At 39.6% G+C, this 11,504-nt stretch overlaps 1 pseudogene across 1 annotated transcript; it reads right to left on the bottom strand.

Annotated features, from left to right (window-relative positions):
- Positions 1-1,812: 1,812 nt before the first annotated feature.
- LOC103075168 (protein SET pseudogene) lies at positions 1,813-2,776 on the bottom strand (annotated as a pseudogene). The gene has a single exon (XR_457005.1). The product of XR_457005.1 is annotated as a protein SET pseudogene (transcript).
- Positions 2,777-11,504: the final 8,728 nt, after the last annotated feature.

Below are 11,504 nucleotides of genomic sequence, written 5' to 3'. Positions count from 1 at the left end.
CTCCCATCTTCACTGTGAGAACCTGGTCAGGCCTCTGGAGGCAAAACTCACACCAATATGGGGACCCCCTAAGGCTGGGTCCCCCTGGAGTTTTTATCTCACAGACGGGTCCACACTGAGCCTCTAGCAATTCATCAATTATAGTTTTCCAGCCCCAGCACTGCTTCCTGTGGAGGTTTCTACTCGAGCGTTTCTGCTTCAGTAAATTGTGATTCTCTGTATCTGCATGTCTCTCCAATGCTGGGAGCAGCAATTTGTCCTGTGACCTCACTTCTTTTATGAATCTAAGAAGAGTTGTTAATTTTTCAGTTTGTTCAGCTTTTCACCTGTTAGAATGGAGTGGTGACTTCCAAACTCCTTTTATGCTGGACTGGAAACTGAAAGTCTCAGAAATATATTTTTAAAGTGTCTGTAGACATCCTTACAAGATGTGAACATTGTTAACAATCTTGATGCACTTCCATGTATATGCATATAGATACATATTGTGTGTGCATATCATTTCTACATACATATACAATATATACTACTGCTTTCACAGAATTTTACTGTAGTTTGTACAGCTTTGTATTTAGACTTCCTACTTCATTCCCATTTGTATTTTTCTATGTCATTAAATAATCTCGTTAACAGGAGTTAACATTCAATTATCTAGGTGTAACTAAAAGATGAGGCATGGTAGAAAACTCATCTGTGACATCAAGGAAAGTTGGCTATGAAAAAAGGGTCAATTATCCATGAAATTTTAAGATGACATAAAATTATTTTAGTTCAGTTAAATAGTACATATTGAATACTCCGACCCTGTCATCTGCACTGAGGATACGGACATGAAGAGAACGTAGAGTTTGGCTTGAGGGGCATATACCTAGTTAAGGAGAATACTGAAAAAGAGAGAATGATAATAAAAATGGTAAGTGCCTGGGTATACATGTGTATATATGGTATCCAGATGGACAGGGTATTTGAGGATGAAAGGACAAGCACTTCACCAAGCTTGGGTGGCTTCCTTAAGTTGGGAACACATGAGCAGAGTTTTTTTTGTGTGTGTACACATTTAGTTTTATTGTAACAAAGCAACTTGTACACTTTTAACGTTTAAAACTGAGCATCATCTTTCCTTTCCAGTGAAACAAAAAGAAAAATTTAAAAATAAACAGGAACAAAATTACAATAAAGAATGTCAATTGCAAATAAGATCCTACAGGTTCTGCTGATTCACCCATCGAGTGGCAGGGCTCAAGTCATCATTAGGAGAGAATTTTATTTTAAAACTGTCATCTTAAACTGCAAAGATGTCCGTTAAACATCACAATTAAACATGCCAAAGGAGAAGCCATGTTGTCAAAATGCCCACTTAACCCACCCAAATATCTCAAACCCACCCTTTGCTGACCTTCTATAGCCCCATTTTTTAAAGTTTTTTTTTTCTTTTTTAAAACAAGAGAAAGTAGACAGATACATTTTGGTAAATGCTAACTGTCCATATTCACATAGAGACACAGTGTAATCTCTGAGCCCAATATACAGAGAAAGGAGGAAAAAAGCTAGAATTCTATGCACTACTACACAGGGGCCTAGCACCCTCCAGCTTCCAGCAGAGCTAAGGGAGCAGAAGGTTTTTCTTTTTTCCCACAGAGCATGGTGGTGTTGATTCCATAAAGTTTTTGTTGAGGCAGGAAGGGATAAAAATGAATTTGGAACAGAAAGGGGTAGAGATTCTTTTTCCACTGAATTCTGCTCAAGGTATTTCCCCCCCAGATAAGTTGTGAGCCATGGTATAAAGGAGAAAAGAGACCTCAAAAACAGGGCAACTGAGCACAAGAGGAGAAGGAGGAAAAAAAAAAAAAAAAAAAAAAGACTGCAACTTGCACCCAGGGACTGGAGAAAATTTAAAAAGGTTGGAATCCATCAGTGTCCCATTAGTCATCTTCTTTATCTTCCTCTCCTTCCTCCCCCTCGTCATCATCTGCATCTTCTTCACCTTCATCCCCATCCCCTTCTTTATCAATATCTTCCAATCCTCCTTCCTCTTCATCATCATCATCATCAACTTTTCCTTCCCCTTCCTCATCATCCATGTCCGGAACCAAGTCGTATTGTAATGGATTTGGCCAAATATCATCTTTGATGACCTCTCCTAACTCATCTGCACCTGCATCAGAATGATCAGTAAACCAGGTGAAGCAGCTTTCTGGGTCCTCACGCTGTCTCTTCCTGCTGGCTTTATTCTGCATTTGACTTGAACGTTTTGTCAAATCCTTTCCGGATTTCCATTTGATTTCAGTGGACTTTGAAGATGGATCACCACTCTCATTCAGATGAAATTCTTTGGAGAGAACTTTATTTTCAAAGTTAAGGGTTTTCATCAAAATAAAAATCTATTCTGTAACCTGATTTAATATCTTCAAATTCTGTCACTTCGACCCTTGTCAAATAACGCAGCGCCTCTTCATCCTCATCCCCAAGCAGTGCAGACACTTGTGGATGGTTAGCAAACGTTGCTCCCCCAAAATTTGGGATTTGGGCGATCAATTCCGACCTCTTCTGAAAAAATGGTTGGTGGAGTGTGCTATATTTCTGTTCTACTTTCAAAGTAGCACAGAATCTCCTCACTGGCTTGTTCGATAAGTCTGTCTATTTCATTTTGTACTTCATCAACATGTTCAATTGCTTCTTGCTGTTCTTTTTCTGAGGTCTCGTCGGCCCCGTAGTGGTTGGAGTTGAGCTCCTTTTTATTGACTTTGGCCGCGGGCGCCGACATGGTGCTGCTCCGCGGTCGGGGTCGCGGGGAGAGACGGCTGGGGAGAGAAGGGAAGGCGAAGGGGGCGGGCCGCGGCTTCCCTTCACGCCACACGCGCGGGCGCCCGCTCGGTCCGGCCGCCTCCTCCCCGCGCTCGCTCGCTCGCTTTCCCTCCCCCTGGCTCGCGCGCGCGCCCTCGCGGCCTGACAACGAGGGAGGGGCTGGGGCTGCGTGCCGGGCTCCCGCTTACGGAGCGGAGGCGGCGGCGGGCAGGCCGGCGTATCTGATCCTTCCCTCACGCTCCGCGCTCCAGCTCCCGGCTCCAGCTCCCGGCTCCAGCTCCCCGAGCCGCCTACTCCTCCGCTTCCTCCTCACGGCGAGGGGCGGGCGGAAGAGCCATGAGCTGAGTTTTTAACGCTAAGTATTCAGCCAGATGAAGGGAGTCTTAACGGAGGTAACAGCTGGGCAGAGCTGGAGGCATGGAACCAGGCAGGGTACTGGATGGCAGCACCATGAAGATTGACGGGGCACTGACAGACGAAAAGTTAAGAACTGGGTTAGTAGGAGTTATTATTTTCATTTTGGGCTCAAAGTCTTGTGTTTTCCTGAAAAGAGAATAGAAACTCATGGTTATAATTCTATGTAAAGCATAGTCCACTGCATGTCAGTCCCTGGTGAAGCCAAGCCTTACCAATCAGACTGTGGTCCAGGAATCCTCTTTTAGAAGGTATGGGACAAGGGTCAGTTTTTTTTTTTTTTGCGGTACGCGGGCCTCTCACTGTTGTGGCCTCTCCCGTTGCGGAGCACAGGCTCCGGACGCGCAGGCTCAGCGGCCATGGCTCACGGGCCCAGCTGCTCCGCGGCATGTGGGATCTTCCCGGACCGGGACACGAACCCGTCACCCCTGCATCAGCAGGCGGACTGTCAACCACTGCGCCACCAGGGAAGCCCACAAGGGTCAGTTTTTATAGGATTTTCATGAAACGTAGAATTTAAAATGAAAGTTTTGTACTTGAAGAAGATAAATTTCATTTATCTGAAAAATTTATTTACCTGGCTTCCGTAGAAACAGAGCTTTCATTTTCTTAAAATTAGAAAAATGTTGTATAAAAGTAAATATTGAACATAACCTCAATATAGAAAATGCGAGCATCTCTGCTTGAAACAAGGGTGTGTGTGTATGTGTGTGTGTGCGTGTGTGTGTACCGAAGCATACAGAACTCAAGTGATTTAGAGTGTCCTTTGCCTGGAGGACTAGAGCTACAGAACACAGTTTACAAAGTATTGACTTAGAACAGAGAACTATGAGAGATGAAGGAACTTACAGATGATTTAATGAATTGTCCAGACACTTCATGTTAGAAATAAGAATTCTAAGAGTTGGCAAGGCATTGTAACTTTTTTTTTTTCCCCAGGGAATGAGACCAAATGATGTGTCAGGCACTTCTAAAAATTCTGATGACTTAATTTCACCACATGCTTTCTTTTCCCCAGAAAGGAACTTGACATAATGGGACCATCTTGGGCCTCAATTCAGGAAATTTAATAAAATAACAAGTATAAAATTTGTTATTTTTGGAGCGCTTTCTGTATATCCTATACTGTGAAAGCATTTTCTATTCATTATCTTAAATTTTTAAAAGATTGTGATAAAATACATATAACAAATTTTTCATTGTAACCACTTTTAAGTATACAGTTTAACAACATTAGGTAATTCACATTGTTGTGCAACCATCACCACCATCCATCTCCAGGACTCTTTTTATCTTGCAAAACTGAAACTCGGTACCCATTAAGGAACAACTCCCATTCCCCTCCTGCCAGCCCCTGGCAACCACCATTCCACTTTCTGTCTCTATGAGCTTGACTACTCTTGGTACTTTATATAACTGGAATTTTACAGTATCTGTCCTTTAGTGACTGGCTTATTCCACTTAACATAATATGCTCCAAGTTCATCCATGTCGCAGCATGTATCAGAATTCCCTTCTTTTTAAGGCTGGATAATATTCCATTGTATGTATATACCACCTTTTGCTTATCCATTCATCTGTCGATGAATGCTTGGGTTGCTTCCTGCTCTTGGCTATTGTGAATAATGTTGCTATAAACATGTGTTTAAAAACATCTCTTTAAGTCCCTGTTTCTAAGTTTTTAGGCATATACTCATAGATGGAATTTCTGGATCAAATGGTAATTCTATTTTTAATTTTTTAGAGAACAACCTTACTGTTTTTCATAGCAGCAGCACCATTTTACATTTTCACCAATAGTGCACAGCAGTTCCAACTTCTCTACATCCTTGCCAACGCTTGGTATTTTGTTTCATTTTGAAAATAATAGCCATCCTAGTGGGTGTGATGTGGTATCTTATTGTGGTTTTGATCTGCACTTCTCTAGTGATTAGTGATGTTGAACACCTTTTCATGTGCTTACTGACATTTGTATGTTTTCTTTGGAGAAATACCAATTCAAGTCCTTTGTCCATTTTTCAGGTGGGTTGCTTTAGTGGTTGTTGTTGTTGAGTTGTAAGGGTTCTTCGTGTATTCTTGATACTAACCCTTTAGGAAATAGATCACTTGCAAATATTTTCTCCCATTCTTTGGGTTGCCTTTCCACTCTGTTGATTGTGTCCTTTGATGCACAGAAGCTTTTAATTTGATGTAGTCCAGTTAATCTTTTTTTTTTTTTTTTTGCTTTTGTTGCTTTGTTCTTTTCGTGACATATCCAAGAAATAAACGCCAAATCCAATACCATGAAACTTTCCTCCTCTGTTTTCTTATAATAGTTTTCTAGGGTTCACTCTTATATTTAGGTCTTTGCTCCATTTTGAGTTAATTTTTGTATATGGTGTAAGATAAGGGTTGTACTTCATTCTTTTGCATGTAGATATCCGGTTTTCCCAACATCATTTGTTGAAGCCACATGATTTTGTTAAAGCCACACAGCTAGATGGTAGCAAAGATGGGTCCAAACCCCAGTTCCCTGTTTCCAAGTTTTTAGGACTTCCCCTCTATTCTCTGTCAGTGCCCCATTGCCCACTGTTTTAGGTAACTGAGGTATTACTATAATCACACAGAGGTGTGATGGAGCTTACACTCTGAATACGCTTGCATTTTAAAGGAATAATTTGTTGCCCATAATATTTTTAAATAAAGAGATCAACCCCTGCTCCCTGCTCAAATGGTCATCCAGTTTCCCCCCTGCTTCACCATTCTACTGAGTTTGGAAAGGAGGCAAAGAAAATCACAAAAATAGTCACTTGTCATTTGTACTTTACATAATTATCCTTACTAAATCACGGAGCCCCTTAAGCACCAAGCATCTTTCCACAGGGAAAGAAAATAGGCTTGCTTAATGAGCTGTAAATATTTGAAAATATGAATTATAAAATGATTAATATGAGAGGTCCAAACTTAGCTAACTTAATTTCTATACTACATTCTATCTACTGAGACTCTCTTTGATCATGATTCTAGTTTGATTCATAGCTAAACCGTCTTCTATCTAATTTTCTTTGCAGGAGTTGGAACTTAATATATCTCAGAGGGAAAGATTTATGAGTAAAAATCATAAGAGTAAAAATATTTAAAAATCACTTTCAAATTGTGTTAAACAGGACAGATTTCGTTCTGTGTAAGTCTGTGTAACTCTATGTATATCGGGTCTCACAGAGTCCAGGCTTTGCCTGGTGTTGTATTTAAAGAAACATAACGTAGAAATGAAAAGTAATTAGAATATTCCAATGTTATCACTCATATGCCTATTGATTAACACCAAAGTAGATTCAATTCATCACGCACATTTCTTTCAATCTATAGCTCTTTCACACTTTGCAACTGTCCTTCCAGCTGAATCAAATGTCCTCCCTAACACCTATCCTTTTATATTTTACTCCCTTCTCCATTTCCTTCTAGAATCCGTTTTCTTCCTCAGGTATTTCCTTCTTCAAAGACTGTACTGCTTTGCACAATAAAGGCGATGGGAATGAACACCTCTCATCACCTTCACCCTCACCAATGATGGGCCACCATCATTCCGGCCCAAATTGCTACATCAACATCTAAATGGTCTCCTTGCTTCCACCCCAGCCCCTTACAGAAACCAGATGATCCTTTAAAAATATATGTTGGTCTGGTCTTACCTTTCCTCCTCCCCTGAGTTTACTGTCTGTTTCCCCTACTAGACAGTACTCCTTGATGGTGGGGAATTTTGTCTGTTTCCCTGCTGTATCCCCAGGGAAGACAACAATGATGACAGGTAGATGAGACGCACCCTAAATTTGTTGAGTGAAAAACTGAGCTCATTAACAAACTTCTTACTTCTTTTGTAAATACTGTTTTTTTTTCCCTGTAGAGAATCCCCTCTTAAAAGTTGGCATGATTTAGGCTTCATATTACAGAAAAGACAGCTTGCTTTATTTCACATAAATGAGTAGCTTATGTACATTTTGAACATGGCCAATACGATACCAATAAGGCTTCACAACTGATGACGTGAACAAATCCTATACTCGAGGAAAACAAATTCTATATCTCTGGCTGCTTTCCTACCACTACCTGACATGTCACAATTCATAAATATATATATATATATATATTTTTTTTTCTAGTAGTTTCTTTTTGATAAAGGGGGGACTAAGAAGAAAGAAGTGGCTTAAAAAAATAAGGAAGTTAATGTGCTCCCATTACTGGAAATACAGAGGTAGCCAGATTTTAGCAGCTGGATGATGGCCTTGAGCTTGAAGGTGCTTTTCATGTCTCTCTCTGACAACTGGTGCTATGTGTGGACACCTCCTGTGCCCCACCTCATATCCTCTGAGTCCACCTTTAATCTAGCCATGGATGCAGGAGTCAGTTCTGCCCAAGTGTATAAGCACCTTGCCTCAGCTGCACAGTGTATTTTTTACTTTCTGCTTCTCTGATACCAGATATGGGACTCTTCTGGGAACCAGCCTGTCCAACTAGTGAACCAGTGAATGGTCCAGTCACAGAATCATCACTTCTTTTGTGAAGCCTGTGTGAGGCAGCTAAACCAACTGGAGGACCAGCTGAACACTTTTGCATATGCAAATGTGCAAGTGTGAAATTAACCTTCAGTGCTCCAACCTTTGACCAACAGGAGATGGAAACTGGCAGATAAGCGTTTCACTCCTCCAATGCTTGAGTGACATTTCTCAGTCCAATTCTATACAATTCCTCAGAGCTTCCCAGCAGGACCAATGTCCAGTTGCCAACAACAGTGACTAGTTTGATACTGTACCCTTGAATTTACTTTTCTATTTCATTCTTTAGAGTCGCCCTACTCTTGTTCCCTGGGCTCATTTACCAAAATAAACTACCTATGTGTAAACCCTTGCCTCAGGCTCTGCTTTCAGGGGAAAACCTAGGCTATGACAGCTGGCACCATAAAGGGTCCTAGAAACGAGTCACTCAGGATGGATTCTATGACTGCATCGTTCACTGGTCAGATGGCAATGAGGACCCCATTGTTGGTAGAAAGTAGGATGGTGCTAGGCCTTGGCATGCAGTATCATTATGACTAGTAAAACCTTCTGTGATGGAGAATTAGGATGAAGAGCAGGTGGAAGGTGAAACACTGGCTTAAGTGAGGGAAACCTAGGTTAAGACAGTAAACTTTGTGTTCATGCTGGTCCTCTTCATGGTTGTAAAATGGCTGCTGATAGCAAACAGGGCTATTTAATGATTCCTCATTCATGTCCAGAAGAGAAAAAGTAATTTTTTCTTTAGTGTGATCTTGTGGACCTCCTTGAGCCAATTTCTGCTGCAAAGAAATGCTGTTAGGCTTGAGTTTCTGGATGGATCTTGGGCCAGGGCACTGGAATTATTTACTGGAATTACTGACTGGGTTTACTTAGGTCATTCATGGGCCACTTATGGGGTTCACATCTTTTCCAAATGTTTCCAAACTTCACAGTTTCAAAGGAGACTAGATTGGTTGTTAGAGGATCACCTACAATATTCACTACACCCTTCTCCTCCTGGTCCCTTTGATGAACTTCTCATCTTCCTTGGGAAACTTGTTTAACCTCTCTGTGTGTCAGTATTCTCATAAATAAAAAGGTACTTACTTTGAAGAGTTGTTGTGAAGATTAAATAAGTTAGAACACCTAAGTGGCCTAGAATAGTGCCTGGCACATAATAGGCACTCAATAATGTCAGCTATTATTAATATTGTTGAACATATAAATGTGTGTATATACATTCACATATATATTAGTATATTTAAAACACATTTTATATTTATCTATTTGTTATTGGATTTCACTTCCAGTCATCTCTGTGTTTCCAGTGCTTGAAGTGAATAAAGATCTGCTGAATGAATGAATGAATGAACAAATAGAATATATGTCATATACATATCTGGAAGGGAGAGATTGCTGTGGAGAGCTGGGGGAGGAAGTAAGGTGGTCTGGGCAGGTTTATTGGAAGAAGTGGAATCTCAGCAGGCACTTGAAGGATAAATTAGCTTTTTATAGAGCTGAGGATTAGAAACAATATTAGTATGAGGAATTGTGTGTGTAAAGATACAGAAGAGAAAATAAGTACAAAATATTTGAGGGTACAGACCGATTTGGGTAGAATGGAAGGTGTGGCAATGGGCATGAGGAGGGATAAGACAGGACAGCTCGTTTGGAACCAAGACTATTCCAATAGGAGAAGAGTGATTTTATGGAAAGAACCCAAGCTTTGGAATTTTACCATGATTTGACTTTTAACCCTGTTACTTACTGGTTGTGTGACCTTAGACATATTACCTGACCATTCTAAGCTTGTTTTTTTTTTTTTAAATCTGGAAAATGAAAATAAAGTGCATAAATTGCAGTGTTTTGGGGAAAATTAGCAAAAATATACATAGAATGCCTTTCAAATGGTAAGCACATGATAAAAGCAGCTGTTAAATTGATTGTTATACTGGCAGGTAGTGTTAAATTTTTTTTTTTTTTTTTTTAATACAGGAAGGGTGGCATTTTGACATCGTTTGATGGTAGTATAATTGAACCATCAAAATTTACAGAGTGATAAAATCCAGGAAATGAACCAGCAAGTCTGGCAGACACGGCCAATGCATGGAAATCACTGCCTTCTTTGGTTAATTGGGAAGCAGCAGAAGGTAATGGAAATATTTAAAATCCTGTGATAGGATTTTGTGGATTCCTTTTTTAGATTTAGTTTTAAAATTCTGCTTTCAGGCAGACAATTGCTTTCTTTATGGAATTGTTTGGTTTTTCTGCAGTATCAGGTGACACTTTCCTTTCTAAAAGCCAACAATCAAGTCTTTCTCAGTAAGTTCATATATTGACTTTTGCCATGGTCAAGTCCGAAGTTCCTCCCTGTCAGTAGAGTGAGTGATTCTGATTCTTTTGCATCTTAATTATTTCTACTGATAAAGCTGTAGCTAGAAGAGACTTTATCATTATCACATTATTAGGCAAAGGCCCACAAAGAGTAAACATCAGTATTGTAAATAAATTCATTTTTTTTAGATTCTGCATTTATATCTTATGATATTTGTCTTTGTCTGACTTACTTCACTTAGTATGATTATCTCTAGGTCCATCCATGTTGCTGCAAATGGTATTATTTCATTCTTTTTAATGGCTGGGTAACATTCCATTGTATATACGTAACAGAAACAGACTCACAGACTTAGAGAACGAACTTATGGTTACTGGGGGGAAGGAGCGGGGGAGGGATAGATTGGGAGGTTGGGATTGACATGTACACACTGCTATATTTAAAATAGATAACCAACAAGGACCTACTGTATAGCACAGGGAACTCTGCTCAATATTCTGTAATAACTTAAATGTGAAAAGAACTTGAGAAAGAATAGATACATGTATATGTATAATGGAATCTCTTTGCTGTACACCTGAAACTAACACAACATTGTAAATCAACTATATTCCAATATAAAATAAAAATAAAATAAAATAAACATTAAGTGAAAAAGAAAAGGGTGAACACCAGTGCTTTTCAGAATGTGCTGGTTTTATAGCTGCAGTTGTGACTCACCCTTTGCAGCCACAAACCACTGGCTGCCTGATGCCCTCTCAGCTCTCATTTTGGTATTCTTTGGACCTTTTAAAACACAAATTAATTATGGATTTTCCCATTTCTACTCTAATTACCTTAACCTTTGCTATTCTAGGCAAGCAGTTTAGGAGTCCACTGCACTTACATTCCAAAAATGAAAATATAAAGTGAAAGTGTTCCCCTCAACGCATTTGTATTCCTGAAGTGAATTGTCATAATTAACAATAGAATTCTGTGGGAGGAGGACACAGATAACTTGACAGTTGCCACTCATGTTTCCTGAAGAAAATATGACCAAAACCACTTTTGATTAGGTGAGGTTTATCTCTTGGGGCTTGAGGGGTAGGAAAAGGTCATTTAGTTTCTACAGAAAAATTTTGGCGAGAGATGTGCCTTGGATTTAAATAACTTACATATCTGACTCAAAATGAATCTCAAAAGGAAGTTTTAAAAATGATCTTAAGATTTTCAGTTAGAAGTCAGAATTAGCATTGTTTTACCCATTGAAAAAGAATATTCCCATCCATTGGAGGCAATATATCATCATGGTTATTTTCACCCCTGGTTTTAGGATGAGATAGCTTAGGTTCATCTCCTGTCTTCATTACTTACTATTAATTGATCTTTGGCAAGTTACACAACTTGTCTGAAAAATGTACTTACCTCATAAAAGTGTTGTGAGGATTAAACAGTTAGCA

This window comes from Lipotes vexillifer, unplaced genomic scaffold (assembly GCF_000442215.2).
Source record: "Lipotes vexillifer unplaced genomic scaffold, Lipotes_vexillifer_v1.1 scaffold983, whole genome shotgun sequence".
NCBI lineage: Eukaryota > Metazoa > Chordata > Mammalia > Artiodactyla > Lipotidae > Lipotes > Lipotes vexillifer.
The sequence above is the reverse complement of the archived record's forward strand: the minus strand, read 5'-3'. Positions and strand labels throughout refer to the sequence as shown.